Genomic DNA, 20,709 nt, shown 5'->3' with positions numbered 1-20,709 from the left:
CCACTAAATTGGCAAAGTGGTGTCGGCCCCCCCTCACTTTAAGACTTTCTTTACTGGTTTTAATTTTATTGAATGAAAGCAAAAATTTTCGGAAATAGCATCAAATTTTATAATAACTTTTGATATTTTCGTGCCCAAGTCTTTATTAAACCCTCCAGAATGTTTTCGCGATAATATTCGGCATGTATTCTGATGCCACGGTCGATTGATACGAGCGAAGAGCGACCATCGGCTGTTGTGGCGGCCCACACCATCATCTTGGCCGGCGCTTGAGTTCTGGTGGCCAACCGAAGGTGCACATTTTCAGCTGACCTCTTTGGCAAGTAAACACGATCATTTTGTTTGTTTACAAACTGCTGGACAACGAATGTTTTCTCATCGGAGAAAACCAAATTCGGCTGTTCACCACTTTCGGCCAGGCGAAGCAACTCTTTAGCTCTTTTGAGTCCGTTTTCTTTCTCTTGCGGTGTAAGTTCTTGTACTTTTTGGTTTTTAAGTGGCTTTAACCCGAGTTTATTTTACAATAGTTACCGAATGGAATATTGCGATATGTTCAGCTCACCAGTCGCTTCTTTACTTTTCGAACCATTTCTGCTGATGTTGCTGTTCTGCTGTTTTCTTCCGTCCACTTCCTTGACGTCGGGCTACGCTACCAGTATCACTGTAACGACCGATGGTACAATACACAATATATTTATTCACATTTAAGTGATGGAGTGCCCTAACGATAGCCACTTGTGGTTTTCCAGCCAAATATAATGAAATCACACTATCACGCTTGAATTCCATCACGAATAACTTTTTTTTCTGGAAAATTCTCAACAAAATGCTTTTGTACGCTTGTGAACAATATAATGAGCTGTCACTGGAATAATTTTAACAGCTGTGGCTTAAAAATGACAGCAGTCTGAAATTGGTTGCAGCTTTTTCATCTCTATCTGCGAACCCCTTCTGGTACCTCAGCCACAAAGAGTCACAAAAGTCAATACTTTTATCTGTGATAACTTGCGAAACAAGTCAGCCATTTTTAAAAGTTGCTATATCTAAATATTTCTCTTAACCAGAAACCTAAGATGAATTAGATGAGGTATGAAAATGGAATACTTCGGTTGACTATATCTGATACCTTACGCACATTTTAAAATTTTCTAAAATTGATCTCATATCTCATATAAAGTGAAGGAAGTAGTCGATATAAGCCAAACCTGGCAAGTCCCAATATTTATATGATATTTATTTAGGTCCAATACAAAATGGACAATATTGGCCTATTCCTTTGGAACTTACTCCAGAAAGGGTTAAGCATTTTAATAATCGTAACAGAACTCAAAATATGTGTAAATTATCGAACATTGGCTGAGGGTATACTACTGTTGGCAAAAGCGACTGATACTTTTTATTATTATTATTTTTTTTTTTTTTGTTTTAGTAATAACTTCGATCAGTATACGATACGAAAAATTGTCTATACTTTCATTATTTTGTTTTTCAACTACATTTCAAAATCACCAATTTAACTATTTTCTTGTTGGCCTTCTTATCTTGGGGGAGTAGTCTTTTGATTGCATTTAACATGGCAACACTGGCAAGAAACAGCTTTCAATCAAATAACAGGTTGTTCTTGCCGGTGCTGCAGACGTTGTTTCTAATGCGACATGAACGCCAACGTCGACGTTGACGACTACGTCTACGTTTATGCTCTCAATGCCGATCGTTGTCTCTGGTTTATTATTAAACAATCAACTGGTTTTGCCTGTCATGTTCGAATGGTTGGTTGGTTGTGTTTTGATAGCCATTGGCTGGGTGAGTGTGCTGCGGTGGCGTTCGCTCGTCTGTCGTCACAGTCCACATCAACAAAACAAACCTTTCGCGTCACCACTCCATCTCCAGATATAGCAGACTACAGCGATTCAGTGCATCGCGGCGAGTATTAAGCGCGTGTTGTACATTTAATATACGGCGATCGGTGAGCGTACGGAGATTACCACCTAAATTTATAACAGCCAAGAAAAAGAAGAAAAAAAAATGTGATTATTATCAAATAAATTTGTTCACAAAGAATCCATAAAAATTCCACACAAGTGTTTTCATGATTGAAATGAAATATCAAAAAAATTTATATATTTTTAAGAAGTTGTGAAGAAAATAAAAATAATATTTGCCCATTTCCAATTTGAGATAAAGGCGAGGCACTTACGGGTTCATTTGCCCTGCCGTTTGTGAAAGTGTTTTTTTTTTTTCTGATCTGCCATCTAAAATGTTTTCGTTTTCTAAATTGTTTTCTCCAGCTGAAAAAACAACAACAAATGTTTTGTCAATATTTTGATTTGGTTTTACTTTCGATTATTGTTTCTAGTTTTCGTTGTTGTCTACAACTCTTTGTTGCAAACAAAACATTGTAAATTAGCATTTAAATGTTTTGTGATTCATTGCAATTCAGTTTAAATTGCTTCGGTTTGAATTAAAATTTTTAAGTGTCAATTCAATTGTTGGCGTTGTTGTGCTTAATTGTTTATAGTATTTGTTATTGTTTCGCATTGCTGTTGTTGTTGTTGTGTGCATGGATCAAGATTAGCTTGAATTCCATTCACAACTAGAATGTTGTTAATGTGAAATGCAGTGGAAATACCAGAAGGCATAAATAATTACGACGTCAGTTAGGTAAGTTTGCGAAGTAATTAAATCTACTATATTTTTTTTTTCTTTTTTTGGTGGGTATAGTTCTAATACGTAATAACGATCGTTTATTTAATTGTATTCCCTCCACCATATTTTGGGGGGTATATTAGACATTCCGTTTGTAACTCCTCGACATAATCACATTGGACCCTACAGGGTATATACATTCTTGATCAGAATAAAATCTAAGTCGATTTAGCAATGTCCATCTGTCTGTTATAAGCACGCCATCTTTAGAACGAATATTGCACACATATACAGGGTGAAATGAAAAAAACTGCAACCAATTTCAGACTGCTGTCATTTTTAAGCCACTCGTACGACAGCTGTGAAAATTATTCCAGTGACAACTCCTTATATTGTTTACAAGCGTACAAAAGCATTTTGGTGAGAATTTTCCAGAAAAAAAGTTGGAAAACCACAAGTGGCTATCGTTAGAGCACTTCAGCATTTAAATGTGAATAAAACTTTTGTGTCCCGTACCATCGCTCGTTACTGTGATACTGGTAGCGTAGCCCGACGTCAAGGAAGTGGACGGAAAAAAAGAGCAACATCAGTAGAAATGGTTCGAAAAGTAAAGAAGCGACCTGATCGAAACCCGCGTCGCAGTGGCCGAAAAACGGCGCGTGAGCTGAACATATCACAATATTCCATTCGACAAATATTAAAAAATGAGCTCGGGGTAAAGCCATTGAAATTCCAAAAAGTGCAAGAACTTACACCGATTTGCTTCGCTTGGCCGAAAGTGGTGAACTGCCGAATTTGGTTTTCTTCGATGAGAAAACATTCGTTGTCCAGCAGTTTGTAAACAAACAAAATGATCGTGTTTACTTGCCAAAGAGGCCAGCGGAAAATGTGCGCCTTCGGTTGGCCACCAGAACTCAAGCGCCGGCTATGGTGATGGTGTGGGCCGCAATAACAACCGATGGTCCACATGTATTTATAGCCCCCATATAACTGTACCTCCATATATTCGATATTTTGATAATTTTAGCGACATTGTTCACCGGAATCGTTTTATGTTTAGTAATGATAGTTCGTAAAGAGTACTACAGTCTGTGACGGGAAAATGGCTATGCAGGTCCACGTCTTTGCACAGCAATTGTTTCAAATTACAGGTACTACAATTTATGGCAGAAAATTGTCTATGCATATCCAGGTCATCTTGTAGCTCCCATATAAAGGAACCGACCTATATTCGTTATTATGCTGATTTCAGCGACGCTATTCACCGGAATTGCTTCAAATTTCGTGTATTAAATTCGTAATAGGTACTACAGCCTATGACAGAAAATTATCTATGCAAGTGCAGGTCTTCGTATAGCCCCTAAATATCGGTACCTCCCTAATTCTGTATTTTGATGATTTTAGCTATATTATTCTTCGGAATTGTTTCAAATTTCATATTTGCACTTTGAACTAGAGTATTTTTAAGATTTTAATAGAATTTTTAAAGGTTTTTATTTATTTATTTTTTTTTTTTAATATTTCCATATCCGTTCCATATTGTGGAGGCTATTCAAAGTTCGGTCCGTTCGAAGTTACTGCTTTTAAATTTGTTACTTGTTGAATTTCTCTTTATTCATTTTAACATATGTATGTAAAGATAAATTAAAAATTTTCCAATTTGCGGATAAATATTTTTCGCAGGAAAAGGGTCACTTTCACAAAATTTTTTTTTTCTCAAAATATTTGCTATAGGTCAATTGATTTTGAAAATAGAAGACGTGAGCTTTCCAGCGCGCCTTTTCATATAGACGCAGGTGTCATAGTTTTCGCACAATGGGCCGATAAATAGAGTTTTCACAGTAAAATTTAATTTTAGTTGTTACCCCTAATATTCCACAGAAGTTACCCCTAATATTCCACAGATTCCGCCTCCAATAATCATATGTGCTCCAGAAAATGCTCCTTCTACTAGTAATAACGATTTAATCATAGTTGCTCCCAGAAAAAGTATATTTGTTTCTAGACTACATCCTAGTACTTCTGTAGATAACATTAGTAATTATATCAAGTCAAAACTTCAAAACGTTCTTGATAATGATTATAACATTTTGAAATTTAACTCATCTATACCACGTGATTTATCATCATTTAAAATAACGGTTCATTCTAAATTGTATGATCTAATGTTAAAAGATTCTTTTTGGCCAGACGGTGCATTGGTAAAAGAATTTGAATTTAGAAAACGGCGAAATTTTGTAAAACCAATAACGCTACCTTCTGATTCGAATGTCCCAAAAAACTAAATAAATCTATATCTTTGCTTTATCAAAATGTTAGAGGCCTAAACACTAAACTTAAAAATACATATTTAAAGTCTTTTGAATCAGATCTTAAAATTCTCGTTTTTACAGAAACTTGGCTTAAACCGGATATCCGTGATACTGAAATCTTATCCGATCAATACCAACTTTTTAGAAATGATAGATTAAATAAAGTTGGTGGAGGGGTACTCATAGCAGTTCACAATTCCATTTCCTCTGAGCGTGTTATGCTTACTGATAGTCAAGATGTTGAATTTGTATGTGTGAAATTATCTTACATTAACCAAACTATTTACATAACATGTTCGTATATTCCTCCAAATTCTGATTCAAACATTTATTTAAAATATTCTGAATTAATTAAAAACGTTTCACATATTCACTCGCCAAATTCTGAATTAATTTGTCTTGGTGATTTTAACTTACCAAATACATCGTGGATCCTTGATGATGACACGGCACATTATGTACCTGTTTCGTCAACAGTACAGTCTAACGATATGGAAAATTTTTGGCAAAATATTTTTGACCAAGGTCTATATCAACTCAATAATATTTATAATTTTAAAGGTAAAATATTAGACTTAGTGTTTTCTTCATCCGTTAATACTTCATTAAGTAAATGTTCACCTTTTGTAGAACCGGAAGATAAATATCACCCAACACTTGTCATAGACCTTGAACTTAATATTCAAACAAATTATGCAAAACCACAAACTAAGCCTCACAAATTAAATTTTTCTAAGACTAATATTAATCTCCTTCGTTCTATATTGTCCAATTCAAGTTGGTCTCATGAAGGTGACATTGAATTGCAAATTTCAAATTTTTATAGCGTACTTAAAAATGCGTTAACTATATCAGTTCCATTATTGAAGTTCTATCCTGACTCAGGACCAGTTTGGTTTACCCCACATCTTAGGCGCTTGCGCAACATAAAAAGTAGGTTATTTAAAAAATTTAAAGAATGTAATACCACTTTAAATTATTCAAAATATTCAAAAGCTCGAAGTAAATATAACATTGAAAATTTAAAGTCTTATTCGATTTATTTAAGAAAAATGAAAAATAACTTTCAGAAGAGTCCTAAAAGCTTTTATAAATTTGTAAATTCAAAACGTAAAGTCCGCGAATTTCCTAGTAGCATGAAACTTGGTTGCAGGGAATCAGGGGACCACCTTGAAATAGCAAATTTGTTTGCTGACTTTTTTCAAAATACTTACTCTAAGCATAATCATAATGACAATTATGCTTATAATATTAGTAGATTAAATTATTTCCCCCAAATTATTCTGTCTGAGGAGGAGGTTTTAAATGGTCTTCTATCGTTAAAAAGTAGTAATTCCCCTGGTCCTGATGGAGTACCTGCTTACATTTTAAAGTCATGCGCATATGAGCTTTATTTACCTCTAACCACTATATTTAATTATTCTTTGACATCTGGTTATTTTCCTCAAGTATGGCGATCTAGTTTTGTTATTCCTTTGCATAAAGCTGATAATAGAAGTGTCGTCGAAAATTATAGGGGTATTGCAAAATTAAGTGCAATACCGAAATTGTTTGAGTTTTTAGTCTCGCGTAGACTAACACACTTTGTTTCGTCTATAATATCGTCTTACCAACATGGATTTGTAAAGGGTAGGTCAACTGTAACTAATTTATTAGAACTTATATGTTGTGTACACAGGGGGTTTTCAATAAAATGCCAAACTGATATTATATATACTGATTTCAGTAAGGCTTTTGACAAAGTGGATCACTTATTATTATTACATAAACTTGACAAAATGGGTTTCGCAACATTATTTTTATCATGGATATCATCTTATTTGCAAGGGCGTACACAGAGAGTTTCTTTCAATAATGTTCTTTCTAAACAGATAACTGTGTACTCTGGTGTCCCCCAGGGTAGCCATTTAGGTCCTCTACTTTTTGTATTGTATCTAAATGACCTTCCAACGGTTATACGTTACTCTAAGATCCTAATGTTTGCTGATGATGTCAAACTTTTTTGTAATATGGACTCTCACATTAGTTCCCTTAACTTGCAACATGATATCTACTGCCTTGTTAATTGGTGCAGTGCTAATGGTATGACGCTAAATCTCAAGAAATGTAAAAAACTGTCTTTGTTTAGAACACAACCTTTTAAAAATGATTACCTCATTGGTTCTTACAAATTGGACAATGTAGACTCATTCGTTGATCTTGGTGTAATTTTAGACAATAAATTGCGTTTTAATTTGCATATTGATTCATGTGTAAATAAAGCCAAGTCATTGCTGGGTTTTATAAAAAGATGGTCAAAAGAATTTGACGATCCTTATGTGACTAAGCGTTTATTTATTAGTTTGGTTCGGCCCACTTTAGAATACGGTTGCGTATTGTGGAGTCCTTTTTACAAAACATATTCTGCTAAATTGGAATCAGTACAAACCCAATTTCTTTTATTTGCTCTCAGAGGATTAGGATGGGATATAAATGATACACTTCCACCATATGAGAATCGCCTAAAACTAATTGATCTTCCGACACTGGAAAAGAGACGTTTAACGTTAAGAGCTTTATTTATTATAAAACTTTTGCGTGGCGAAATCGATTCACAGTTTTTAACCGGTGAATTAAATTTTAATATTCCTGCTCGTAATACTCGAAATTACATACCACTTAAACTTTGCTTGGCTAAATCCAATTATGAATCTTATAATCCTATGAGGTCTTTATGTGATATCTACAACAAATTATATAATGAAATATCATTGACAGACCCTTTGCATGTCATTAAACACACTATTTTCCATCTTTAGTATTAAAGCAAGTAGTTGCCAGATTCTCTACTCTTATCTGTTATATGTTGTTTTATTTCCTGTGTGTTGTCTTTATTTGTGAATTTAAACAACCGACTGATGTATAACTGTAGCTGGTTTCCCTAACGTACTAACCCTCCATAGTTCGGACTATGGGGTGTACGCGCTCCCTACGTAATTGGGAGGTGGCAACCTCGGTCGGCAGGGGCGGGTGAGTGTGGCGTTGGGACCGATCGAAAAAAAAAATAAAACTTTAAAAATATTGTATATTATTATTATTATTATTATTATTATTATTATTATTATTATTATTATTATTATTATTATTATTATTATTATTATTATTATTATTATTATTATTATTATTATTATTATTATTATTATTATTATTATTATTATTATTATTATTATTATTATTATTATTATTATTATTATTATTATTATTATTATTATTATTATTATTATTATTATTATTATTATTATTATTATTATTATTATTATTATTATTATTATTATTATTATTATTATTATTATTATTATTATTATTATTATTATTATTATTATTATTATTATTATTGTTATTATTATTATTATTATTATTATTATTATTATTATTATTATTATTATTATTATTATTATTATTATTATTATTATTATTATTATTATTATTATTATTATATATGTATATATATATTATAAGTCTTCAAGGGTGGACGATATTAGTAAAGCACAATTTGATTTGGATTTGGTCCAAATTGATCTAGCCAAAACCTTTATTTCTATTAGGCACGTTTTGCCTAGATCAAATGATATATACTCTCTGTAGCCATATAGCTGAGGGTTTGAAAATACGCTTCTATGAACAGTTCCCACACGTCTCCACTGATATCGGATTATTTTTATTCAATAAAGGAACAAACTGCTCACTAATTTTTTGTATGACATGATGTTCCATTGGACACCTTTACACGATTTAATTTTATGTCAACCCGTGCATAATGATTATTTTTATTTTTGTTAATTTTATTGCAGAAATGTGTCACATTAAGATAATTATTAATAACACCATTTTATTTATTTTTTTAATTTCAGGTAAGCAACAAATATACACATATCTATAGTAAGTATGTATATGATTTTTTCATCACCTTCTTACTATATATAAATATTTTATAAATGCCAAATACGACCTAATTTAACCCAACCCCTTGGAGGAAAATGTGTTTATACCCCCTAACATCTACCACTACCTAACCGTGCTCATCATCCACATTTTGGAAGATAAGATTTAATTCGTTGATTAAAAACAGCTTGTCATACTTAATAGGTTCCTAATTAGATTATCAGAGATAGATATGTGGCACGTATGAGAAAGTATATGTTTAGTTTCATTCCAAAATGATATTGTAGGGACAGATCTGCTCTTAAATAATAAAAAAAGCGGCTGAACTTTCTATGTTTCAATTTTTTGCCAATAAAAGTCAATTAAATAAGTATTAATTAATCGATTTTGGCCACTAAAAATTGTTATAAGAAACCAATGTATCGGCTTTTAGTGGTCAAATTATAGCTACATATTTTTTAACCAGCTTTCCAATGGCACAGTGCAGTTTTGTGATAAATTAAAAAAATAAAATTTTGTTTTTAAATTTTGCTTCTTTATCATCGTTCATACTGAGAATTATGACTGTTATACAGTACGCTGTCAAATTCACCGATCTTCGACTTCGTTATAGAAATTATTTTTCACATCAAGTTTACGCGTATAGCTAACTGAAAATCCAACACCTCCTCAAACTAAAATTTCAATAACATTTTTATTTTCATGTTTATAATATTCTGAGAGCTATTTAGTGGAATGTTTCAAATAAAATTATAAAATGATATTAAGTTTCGAATAGATTACCTTAAAAATAGGTAAACAAACTCACACCGAGAAACAAACCCACATCTACTGCGAGGCATAAAAATCAAACAATGGGCCGTGACAACAAAGTGCTTATATTAACATACCATAAAGGTCACAACAACAAATATGTTGATAATACATATTTAACAAATGACATGTTAGGGATGACATATTGTGATTTATGTGGGAATTTTTATTTTGTTTAATTTTGACATTTTCCACAAAAAGTAAGATAGAGAGATACTTTAGAAATGGGAGATTCATTTTGGGAATTATGGCGTTTGGCAAAAATATAATAAAACCCCAAAGGAAATTATCAACATAGATCAAGATTTCGAGTTATGATGACATGGATTCTTGAATCGGATATTCAGATTTGAAAGACAGCTTTTATGGGTTTTAATTAACGAAATATTCAAAATTTTAGTCTCTTGTGACAGTGGGACGATAAATTCGATATAAAAATCAATATTCATGGGATCTCTGGTTGAGAGAAATTTTCAGAAAAAAAAAAAAAAAAAAAATAAGTATGAATTTTTCTAAAATAATAATTATTCAAAATGTTGACCTTTGTGGGGAAGGTCCCAAAAGGAGTAACCCGATATATTTCATCCTCCCACAAGATCTTGTGTTAGTGGAAACATTGGAATATGCGTAGCTTAGAATTTGTCGGATGTTTATTTCCTCTTTTCTGAAAGTTTGGGTTACTACAAATTTTGATCCGTTGTGGGGGTGGGATTGCAGTAAACTATATATTCCGTCTTCAGCCCAAATTCTGTTTTAATATAAATATTGGGAGGTGTGAAATTTTAAGCGAATTGGATTGTTGGCTTAGTTTGCTTTTTATTATAGTTTTGGTTATTCAAAATTTTGGTACTCTGTGTGAGAGATACGATATCTACCATCTTTACAACAGATCTTGTGTTGATAGAAATATCTACCATATTCACCAGCTAACTTGTTTCAGTATAAATATTGGGATGCAACGAATTCCAAAAGAATCGAATGGTCATTTCGTGTGTTACCCGTTGTGGGGGAAATATCGGAATGTGATGAATTTCAAAGGAATCGGGTGCTCATTTCGCGTTTTACGGCTATTCAAACTTTTGACCCGTTGAGGTGGAGGTACCGGAAGGAGTATACGGATATATCAGACCAGATCTTTTGTTAACAAAAAAAAAAAAAAAATCGGTAACATTTTATAAGAGTTATAATTATTCGAAATTTGGACCCTTCGAGGGGGAAATACTTGATGGAGAGGGCCGCTATTGTTCATTTTCGCACCTGACCTAGCATTATTAGAAATATTGGGAAGGTCCACGACAAATATTGTCAATTTTCAGACCTGACCTCGGCCTCATCGCAATATTACGACGTGACGTATTTGAATTTGATCGTATGTCTGTTGTAATCACGTTATCTTCCGAACGAATTGAGAGAGGAAACTAAACATTTTGCAGACATGTGTATTTTGCCAGTAGACAGGTTAAGTTCCTAAATGGATCATGTTAGTCCACGTTTCCGTATAGTCCCCATATAATGGTACCTCCCGATATTCGGCATTTTTACGATATTAGAGACATTATTCACTGGAATTGTTTAAAATTTCGAATTTGAAGTTCGGAATTGATACTACAGCCTATAAAAAATAATTATAAACAAATAAATACCCTCCACCATTTGGAACGAATTTGGCCATTCTTAAAAACAATAAAATCCTTTAAAAATTCTGTCTAAATGCCGAATATAGCTATTATATTAGGGTCTATACGACGACATAGACCTGCATAGGTAACATTTGTCATAAGCTATTACAATATTCAAATGCGAAACTTAAAAAAGATAGGTGAATAATGTAGCTAAAATCATAAACATACCGAATATCGGGAGGTACCGTTATATGGGGGGTAAGAGGCTATTCGAAGACGTGGATCTGCAGATACAATCTCCTGTCATAGGCTGTAGTATCCATTACGAACTTCAAGTAACAAATTTAAAAAAATTCCTGTGAATAATTTCGCTAAAATCATCAAAATATCCAATATCGGGAAGTACCGTTATATGTGGGCAATACCAAAACGTGGCCCATTTTCAATACCAAAAGTCCTATAGACATAACATACATTTGAGTAAAATTTTATTAATCTACTTCATTTAGTTCGAAAGCTAGAGCGATTTCCGCAGACGGATAGACGGACGGACATCGCTAAAGCGACATAGAATTTTATGCTGATCAAGAATTTTGTGTTACCAACGGAATGACAAACTTAATATACCCTCCATACTATGGTGGAGGGTATACAAAAATTACCACGTGTTCGAATTTTTCGTTTTTTTTTTTTTTTTTTTTTTTGAAAATGTTCAATTTTTGTCCATATGATGGAGGGTATTAAAAGTTTGGGCCGGACGAACTTAGATGTTTTCTTTCTTGCTAATAGTTTAATATCACCTTTGTTATATGTTCATGTTATTGCAGGATATCATATGGTCATATCATGGTGATTGTCGTTTGCTATTGAGACTTTAAAAATATCTTGTTATTTATCTCAATCCAGTTAAAAAAAGTTATAAAGTTATTCGTTCATTTAAAAACCATTATTATTTTCTACTTTGTCATACCTATCAATATTTTCCAAATTTATTTTAAACTAGTTATGATTGTGTGTAAATCGTTCCATGTAAAAGACTACATGCTGAAGTTTGAAACAAAACGGCATTTCAATAAAATTCATTGAAAACTTCGTCACAAAGCAAAGGCCGGTTAGAAAAAATACCAAATAGCAATTACTAAATTTTTAATAACTGGAAATTGTAATTATCGTTCAATATTGCAAAAAAATGTTTAAGTAAAATTATAACAATATTCTATATTGAAAATTGAAACAATACTTTTGACGTCATTGTTTAAAAAAAAAAATTCAGTCATTGTATTTAAAAGCTCGCAAAGTAATTTTTATGTAAGAAGGAAGGATAAGCTGTTATGAAAATATGAATCTCTTCAATTTTTATTCTTACGATAATACAAAATTTTCAATTAGAATAATTTTCAATTAGACGATAGGAAATAAATTTACATTCCTAAGAGAAAATCCTAATTTAATTGCAAGGGCAACAACAATGTTATATTGAATTAACATATGATTTAAAAACATTGATTGTTTTGCTAAGTTCGTATTGAAGTTATTATGAAAGGGTAAACGTGTGTAGAATATGGCTTCTTTTAATTTTCATTATTAGTATACATTTCGAGGAAAAATTATATTCGGAGATAATCTTAATTTTATTGTAAGGAGCACAACTAAATGACAGACTATTTATGCACCCTTTAAAGAAAAACAAGTAAAAAATCATTAAGATCGACTGGGTCAAACTTTTAATACCTTCCACCATTTGGAACAAATTTAAAAATTTTCAAAAAATAAAATTCGTTTTAAAATTCTATTAAAAACTTAAAAATACCGAATATAGAAAGTCGCCGTTATATGGGGGTCTATACGAAGACGAGGACTATCAAAGGCAACTTTTATCATAGGCCATAACTATATTCAAATACGAAACTTAAAAGAATCCGGTGAATAATGTAGCTAAAATCATCAAAAAACGAATATAGGGAGGTACCGATATTGTGGGCTATACGAAGACCTGGACCTGCATAAAAAATTTTCTGTCATAGAGTGTCGTACCAATAAGAACTTCAAATATGAAATTTTAAAGAATTCCGCTGAATATTGTACATAAATCATCAAAATACGGAACATACGGGCTATACGAAGACGTGGACCTGCATAGACAATTTCATGTAACATGCTGTAGTACATATTTAGAACTTCAAATACGAAACTTGAAACAATTCCGGTGAATTATGTCGCTTAATCGTCAAAATACCGAATATAGGGAGGTACGGTTATATGGGGGCTATACGAATACGTGGACCTGCATAGATAATTTCATGTCACATGCTGTACTAAATATTTGGAACTTCAACTATGAAATTTGAAACAATTCCGGTGAATATTGTACATAAAATCGTCAAAATACCGAATATAAAGAGGTTCTATTATGTGGGGCTATACGAAAACCAGGACCTGCATAGACAATTTCATGTCTCATGCTGTAGTACATATTTAGAACTTCAAATACGAAATTTGAAACAATTCCGGGGAATATTGTAAATTAAATCTTCAAAATACCAAATATAGGAAATGGGGCCTATACGAAGTATGTGGGGCCTATACGAAGACCTGACCTGCATAGACAATTTCATGTCACATGCTGTAGTACATATTTGGAAATTCAACTACGAAATTTGAAGTAAATCCTGAGAATAATGTCCCTAAAATCAGCAAAATACCGAATATCGGTAGGTACCGTTATATGGGGGCTATACGAAGACCTGGTCCTGGACATAAACTATTTTCTGTCATAGAATGTATAACATATTTAAAATTTCAATTACGAACTTTTAGACAATTCTGGCGAATTATGTCGCTAAAATCGTTAATATACGGAATATAGGAAGGTACCGTTATATGGGTGCTATACGAAGACCTGGACCTGGATATAAACTATTTTCTGTCATAGAATGTAGAACATATTTATAATTTCAAATACGAAATTTTAGACAATTCTGGTGAATTATGTCGCTAAAATCATCAAAATGCCGTACCGTTATATAGGGGCTATACGAAGACCTGGACCTGCATAGAAAATTGAATATTGTACCCAAAATATCAAAATACCAAATCTAGGGAGGTACCGTCATATGGGGGCTATACGAAGACCTGGACCTGCATACACGATTTCATGTCACATGCTATAATACATATTTGGAAATTCAACTAAGAAATTTGAAGCAAATCCGGTGAATAACGTCCCTTAAATCGGCAAAATACCGAATATCGCAGTAACGTTGTATCGGGGGATATACGATATCGTGGACCTTTGTAGACAATTCTCTTCGAGGGGGTAAACTGCTTAGAAGGAACTCCTTGTGTACATTTCCAGACAATTCCATTGACAGATTTGGCTACAATCATCAAAATACCGAATATCGGTGGCTCGGTTATATGGGGGCTATATGATATCGCGCATCGATATAGCCCATCTTCATACTTGACCTGCCTGCAGACAAAAAACCTGATCTGTGCAAAATTTTAGCTTCATATCTTAATACGTTTTGACTCTAGCGGACGGACGAACAGGGCTAAATCGTCTTAAAATTTTAGTCTCATCCAGTCTAGATTGGTATAAAATTATTACTTTGATGAGTTACAAACGGAATGACGATGAACCTAATAAACTGTGTATTGTACAGGGTATAAGAAAACATTGATTGTAATTATATATTGGATAAATGCTCGACAAATTTTAAATTACTTATTTTGAGAAATATATGTTTGAAACATAAAATTGTATCCAATTAAGCAGGGCTGTTGTGTACCACAATTTGTTAACAATATTTTTTTAGATATGATTTCTCAGATAAAGCCATTGAAACGCAATTGACTCTAATTACTAACGTCACTTTACAACAACGAGATAAGATAAGTGCAGTTAGACACGAGAAACGTGACACCAATCAAATGAAGTTTGATTGGATGTACTCACTTGAAGAATATTTGTTAATGGGTTTTAAGTGGGTTTACGAATTCCCAGAAGGAAATGCATTTCGCATATATGTTTCTCTTATTTTTTATAAATTAAACAAAATTTACTGTACCGCATACCACTTTTTCAATAAGAAATTGTTAATATATATATTTTTTTTTTGTAAAAGAATACTGATTTAAACTACACGTGATTATTGAAAAATGTGGCTTTTGAAATTACAAAAGACGCAACAGCCGTGTTATATTTTGAAATTGTTAATGTAATTTTTCCATTAAATAATTATAATTGTATAAATTATAGATCTTGAAAATAAAATACAAATATTTATTGCTAAATACAGAGACAGTTTGGAATTCCCATTAGACAAAGCGCCATCGGCTTCATTATCAAAGCTATAAAGATCTTAAATATTCACATTCCGAAAAAACTAACATTAAAAGGGGAAGGAAGAGAATAAGCTGAAGTATTTGCTCTCCTCGCACATCGTCATGGGTACAGTGGTTATACCCTCGACCATGCTATGTAGGGTATATTAAGCTTGTCATTCCGTATGTCATGCTGTATGTCTTGATTGTTGTTTCAAAATAGTCAGGATTAATGCCATTATTGTTGTTTTTATAAAAACAACGTTTGTTTATTAGTGGAGAAGAAGGAGGCTGGGTATACCTAGGTTTCGGAAAAAGCCGCCAGTGCTATGACAAAAGAAATACCCCTAGCTACCGAACGAAATGAAGTAGTCTAATAATATTTAAGCTGACGTGTGTTAAGTCTGCAGAACTTTTGGTATTGAAAATGGGTTATATAGATCCACATTTTTGGTATAGCTTCCATATAACTGTACCAACCGATTTTTGATTTTTTGGGTGTTTTAATCATAATTTTAACCCGAATTTGCTGCAAATTGGCTGCATTATGTAGAAATCAGCCTTGCATAGACCTATATGTGTAGGTTTTGGTAAAATTCCCATATAACTGTACCTCCTTATATTTGGAATTTTGATGATTTTAGCGTTAGTAACAGGTGCTACAGCCTGTTACCGAAAATTGCAGATCCACGTTTTCATATAGCCCCATATTATGGTACCTAATTATATTCAGTATTTTGATTATTTCAGCGAAATTTTTCAACGGAATTGTTTCAAATTTCGTATTTGAAGTTCTTAATGGGTACTACCGACTGTGACAGAAAATTGCCTTTGCAGGTCCACTCCGTCTTCGTATAGTCCCCTCCATATAACGCTCCCTCCCTATATTCGGAATTTTGATTATTTTAGCGACATTATTCACCGGAATTTCGTATACAGGCCTACGTCTTCTTATAGGCCCCAATATAACGGCAACTCCCCATATTCGGTATTTTTAAGATTTCAACAATAGTTTTTAACGTAATTTTTTATTTATATGTTCAAATTTCTTCCAAATGGTAGAGGATATTCAAAGATCGTCCCGGCCGGACTTACTCCTTTTTCACTCGTTTTCAATTTAACTTTTAAAATTAATCCATAACTATTTACGCAAGACTAGTAGCATATACAGGCTGAGATAAAAAAATACTGCAACAAAGTCAAACGTCATAATTTTTACATTTTTTATTTTAAATTTTATTGACAAAAAACAAATAATTCGAAAATAGCATCAAATTTTAGAATAAGTTTAGATTGGTTCGAATTGGTCACCTTTGGCACGAATTATGGTCATCAAACGGCCAATGAAACAGTCACACGCTACCCGAATGTTGATCTGTGGTATTTTGGCCCATTCCCAGCGAAGCTCTTGCTTGAGGCGATCGAGACGATTTTCTAGTGCCAATCTTGCTTTCCAAAATACTCCAGACACAATAGTCCAATAGATTGGTATCCGGAGATTTTGGTGGCCATTTTACACTGGAAATGAAGCGAGGAACCTCATTTTGTAACCATTCTTGGGTGGCCCGTGCTGAGTGCGATGGTGCTGAGTCCCGTTGGAATTTACAAGGTCTGCGGCCAAAATGTTTGCGTGCCCAAGGCTTTAATACACCCTCCAGAATATTTTCGCGATAATATTCGGCATTTATTCTGACGCAACGGTCGATTAATACGCGCGGAGAGCTACCATCGGCTGTTATGGTGGCTCACACCATCACCATGGCCGGCGCTTGGGTTCTGGTGGCCGGTGGCCAACCAAGGGTCGAATTTTGCCAATGGAATATTATGTAAAAATTGTGTATCATATGTTAGCCATGGTTCCCAAGAAATTTATAGTGAAATGGAAGGTAGAGAAAGAGAGAGAGAGCTGCAGTATGGCTTCCCCACAGATATTCATCAGTAGCATATTTGTATCCTTTAGAATACTATAGGTTGTATATAAATTTTCTAAAATAATTATTTAAAATTCGCTACTTAGAGTTCGAAACGAGTTATACCTTTTGTAGCAGATTATTTTCCCTCCCGATATTCGGTATTATGTAACGGAATTGTATTTTATAAAGGAATTATTTAATATTCACTACTTAGAATCTGTAGCGACTTCAATCTCTTGTGGGGGATTATTGTCCATATATCCACCTCCTGATATTCTGTATTCTGCTGATATAAGTCACATATTCTCGCGGAATTGTTGAAAATTCGGCTCTTAGGGTTCGTAATGGGGTCTGCCTCCTGTGACAAATTATTGCCTATATATATTCACGTTTCTCTATAGCTCTCACGTTTCGGTACTTCCCGATATTCGGCATTCTGATAATTTAAGCCGTATTTTTCATGGGAATAATTTATTCGGTGTGTAGAGTTTTTAACGGGTTCTGTATTCTATGACGGAAGACTGCTGGAATAGGCTCATTTTTTATACGAATATATATTTATAAAAGAATAGGGACTGACCTGAAATCAACGCCCAGACGAAACGGCTGAAACTAAAGTCTTACAATTTTGAACGAGAGTCAGTCTTGGCGCGTAGTCGTGTGACAATGCTTGGTTTTTGGGAAATTCATGCTAAAAGTTCTAAAACTTGATTCTTTTGTATTGGGCTATCAGTATGAGCTAGAATCCTGAAATTCGGAATGAGAGTCACTGGATAAATGTACCAAAGATTCTCTTGAAATTCGAACCTTAAGACCATAAAAAGTTCTAAAATGGTACTAAACTTCTAAAACTGTACCATTTGGTATTATGTGAACGGATTGAGCTAAAAACTTAAAATTTGGTATGAGAATAGAGATTGAAAAGTAAGTTTGGTTTTGGAAATGTGTATTAAGTGTGCGAACCCTTCTAAATGGTACTAGTTTTAGACCAGTTTGGTTTAGGGTGAACGGATGAAATTGAAATGTTGAACTTTTTTTATTAGAGTCCAAGTGCATGGTAGGTTTCTGATAAAGGGGATGTTTTGAAAATAGTACTATATTTGGTACAATTTGGCATAGTGAAGTGCTTGAAATCTGAAATTTGGTATTAGGGGCGCTGTCCTTGCGTAACCTAAACATATGGAAGTGGTTTCGGAAATGTGTACTATAATTTTCCGGAAAGTTCTGAATGGTACAAAATTTGGATGAAGATGAAGAAATAGATCTGAAATCCTGAAATTAAATATATATATGGATGTCACTGTTGGTGTGTGTGTGTGGTAAAGATATGGTGGTGGTTAAGATAGGTTTGTGATAAAGAGGTTGTTTTGGATATGTGTACTATGATTGTTCGAAAAGCAGAAACAAAGGGATACAAAATTTGGTATTGGGTGAATAGAATCTCGTAGCTTGAATCCGGAAATTTGATGTTATCTCTTGTTATCTGCATGGATACGGAGGTGGTGTTGGAAATGTGTACTATAGTTATACGAAAAGTACTAAGTTTGGTAAAGTTCACGAAAAGTACTAAATGTATTATATTTGGTACAATTTGATATTTGTTGAACAGATAGTATTATAATTGTACGAAAAAGTACTAAATTTGGTAAAGATAGATAGTGCTAGAAATCAGAAATAGGAAATGTTTACTACAAGTTCAGGAAAAGTACTAAATTGTACTATATTTGGTACAATTTGGGATTTGTTGCACAGATAGTGTTTGAAATCTGAAGTTTTGTATTACGATCGCTGTTCATGTGCAGCCTAAATATATAGAGGTTATTTCGGATATGTGTACTATAATTGTACGAAAAGTACTGAATTGTACTATATTTGGTGGTTTTGGATATGTGTACTAAGTGTTAATTTATTATTGGGGAAAATTACAGGGTTGTAATCTTGAAATTTAATATTAAGGTCGCTGTTTGTATCTGAGTTTAAAATATAATAATGGATGAAGGCGTACAGCTGAAATCCTGAAATTTGTTTTTGATGTCACTCTTGGTGTTTGTATTTGAGAGGGAAGTGGTAGTTTTGAAAATTCGTACCATGAACGTACGGAAAATGAAAAATGTCACAAAATTTGCCGTTTGGTGTTGGATTATAGATGGAATTGTTAAATTTGGTATGGAATTCACTTTTGGGGTTTGGGGTGAAGAGCTGTTGACGTATAAACCAATAACATCTAGCCCTTTACTTGTCAGGATTGTCAGAATATTTGATATTGTAAATGTTATCTTTACTGTTCGACATAACTCTCTCTCTCTCTCTCTCTCTCTTTCAATTAAAAATGCAACCAAGGCTAAAAACACCTACTCCTTGTACATGTGATTGGAAGTGCTTCTGACCGTCCTACCACAAACTAACCAAAAACAAAAAAATGAGTACTTCCTGCCTGGGCTTAACAAGAATGAAGAATATTAATTTTAAAAAGTTAAACCTCTTGTAAATTACATATGAATTTTAAATGAATCTCATTAAAAACTCAGTTGGAAAACATGTTCAGGCCATGAACACACACACAGATATGTATATAAATACATGCCGAATTTTTGGGCAAACTATGGCAAATTATGTGAAAGTGGTAAAGTTACAAAACACTTTAATATTAATTTTCATCAACACTTTTTTCTGACGTTTGATGATGTAATCTCAGCCACGGTTAAAAAAAAAAACAGTAAGGAAAGCTCAAAAGTCGGGCGGGGCCGACTATATGATACCCTACACCACTATGCATATTTAGTAGAGCTCTCGTTAAAAAGGTTTATACAGGGCATTTCAGAGCTCTATGAGATATTTGGTACAAAATCAAAATCTATCTAATTCTATCGTGCATTTTACGAACTATAGCTATCTCTGAACCGGGTTTCTCCAAATTTTACGTATTATCTTCTAGACTGGTGATTTGGGCTGATATTGACCATTTAGTGCACATTTAACCCGAAATCGGATGAAGATATATATGAGAGCTATATCCAAATCTGAACCGATTTCGATAAAATTACAAACAGCTATTTCTGGGCTGTATCTTATATCTGGTACCAAATATCATTCTTGTGGAGTGCATATTACGAATGTGAGAGGCTTAAACACCAAATCGGATGAAAGATATATATG

General features: G+C 33.2%; 1 protein-coding gene across 1 annotated transcript in view; it reads left to right on the top strand.

The window, feature by feature from the left end:
• Positions 1–1,761: 1,761 nt before the first annotated feature.
• Positions 1,762–20,709, top strand: part of LOC101889977 (glucose transporter type 1) — a 164,048-nt gene continuing 145,100 nt past the window's right edge. The window contains exons 1-2 of the mRNA XM_059131636.1: positions 1,762–2,027; positions 2,357–2,661. The gene's annotated coding sequence lies outside the window, so the exon portion shown is untranslated. The remainder of the gene's footprint in view (positions 2,028–2,356; positions 2,662–20,709) is intronic.

The sequence above is a fragment of the Musca domestica genome, unplaced genomic scaffold (assembly GCF_030504385.1).
Source record: "Musca domestica strain aabys unplaced genomic scaffold, Musca_domestica.polishedcontigs.V.1.1 9, whole genome shotgun sequence".
NCBI classification, from domain to species: Eukaryota; Metazoa; Arthropoda; class Insecta; order Diptera; family Muscidae; genus Musca; species Musca domestica.
Note: the sequence above shows the minus strand (reverse complement) of the source record. Positions and strands in the feature narration are given on the sequence as shown.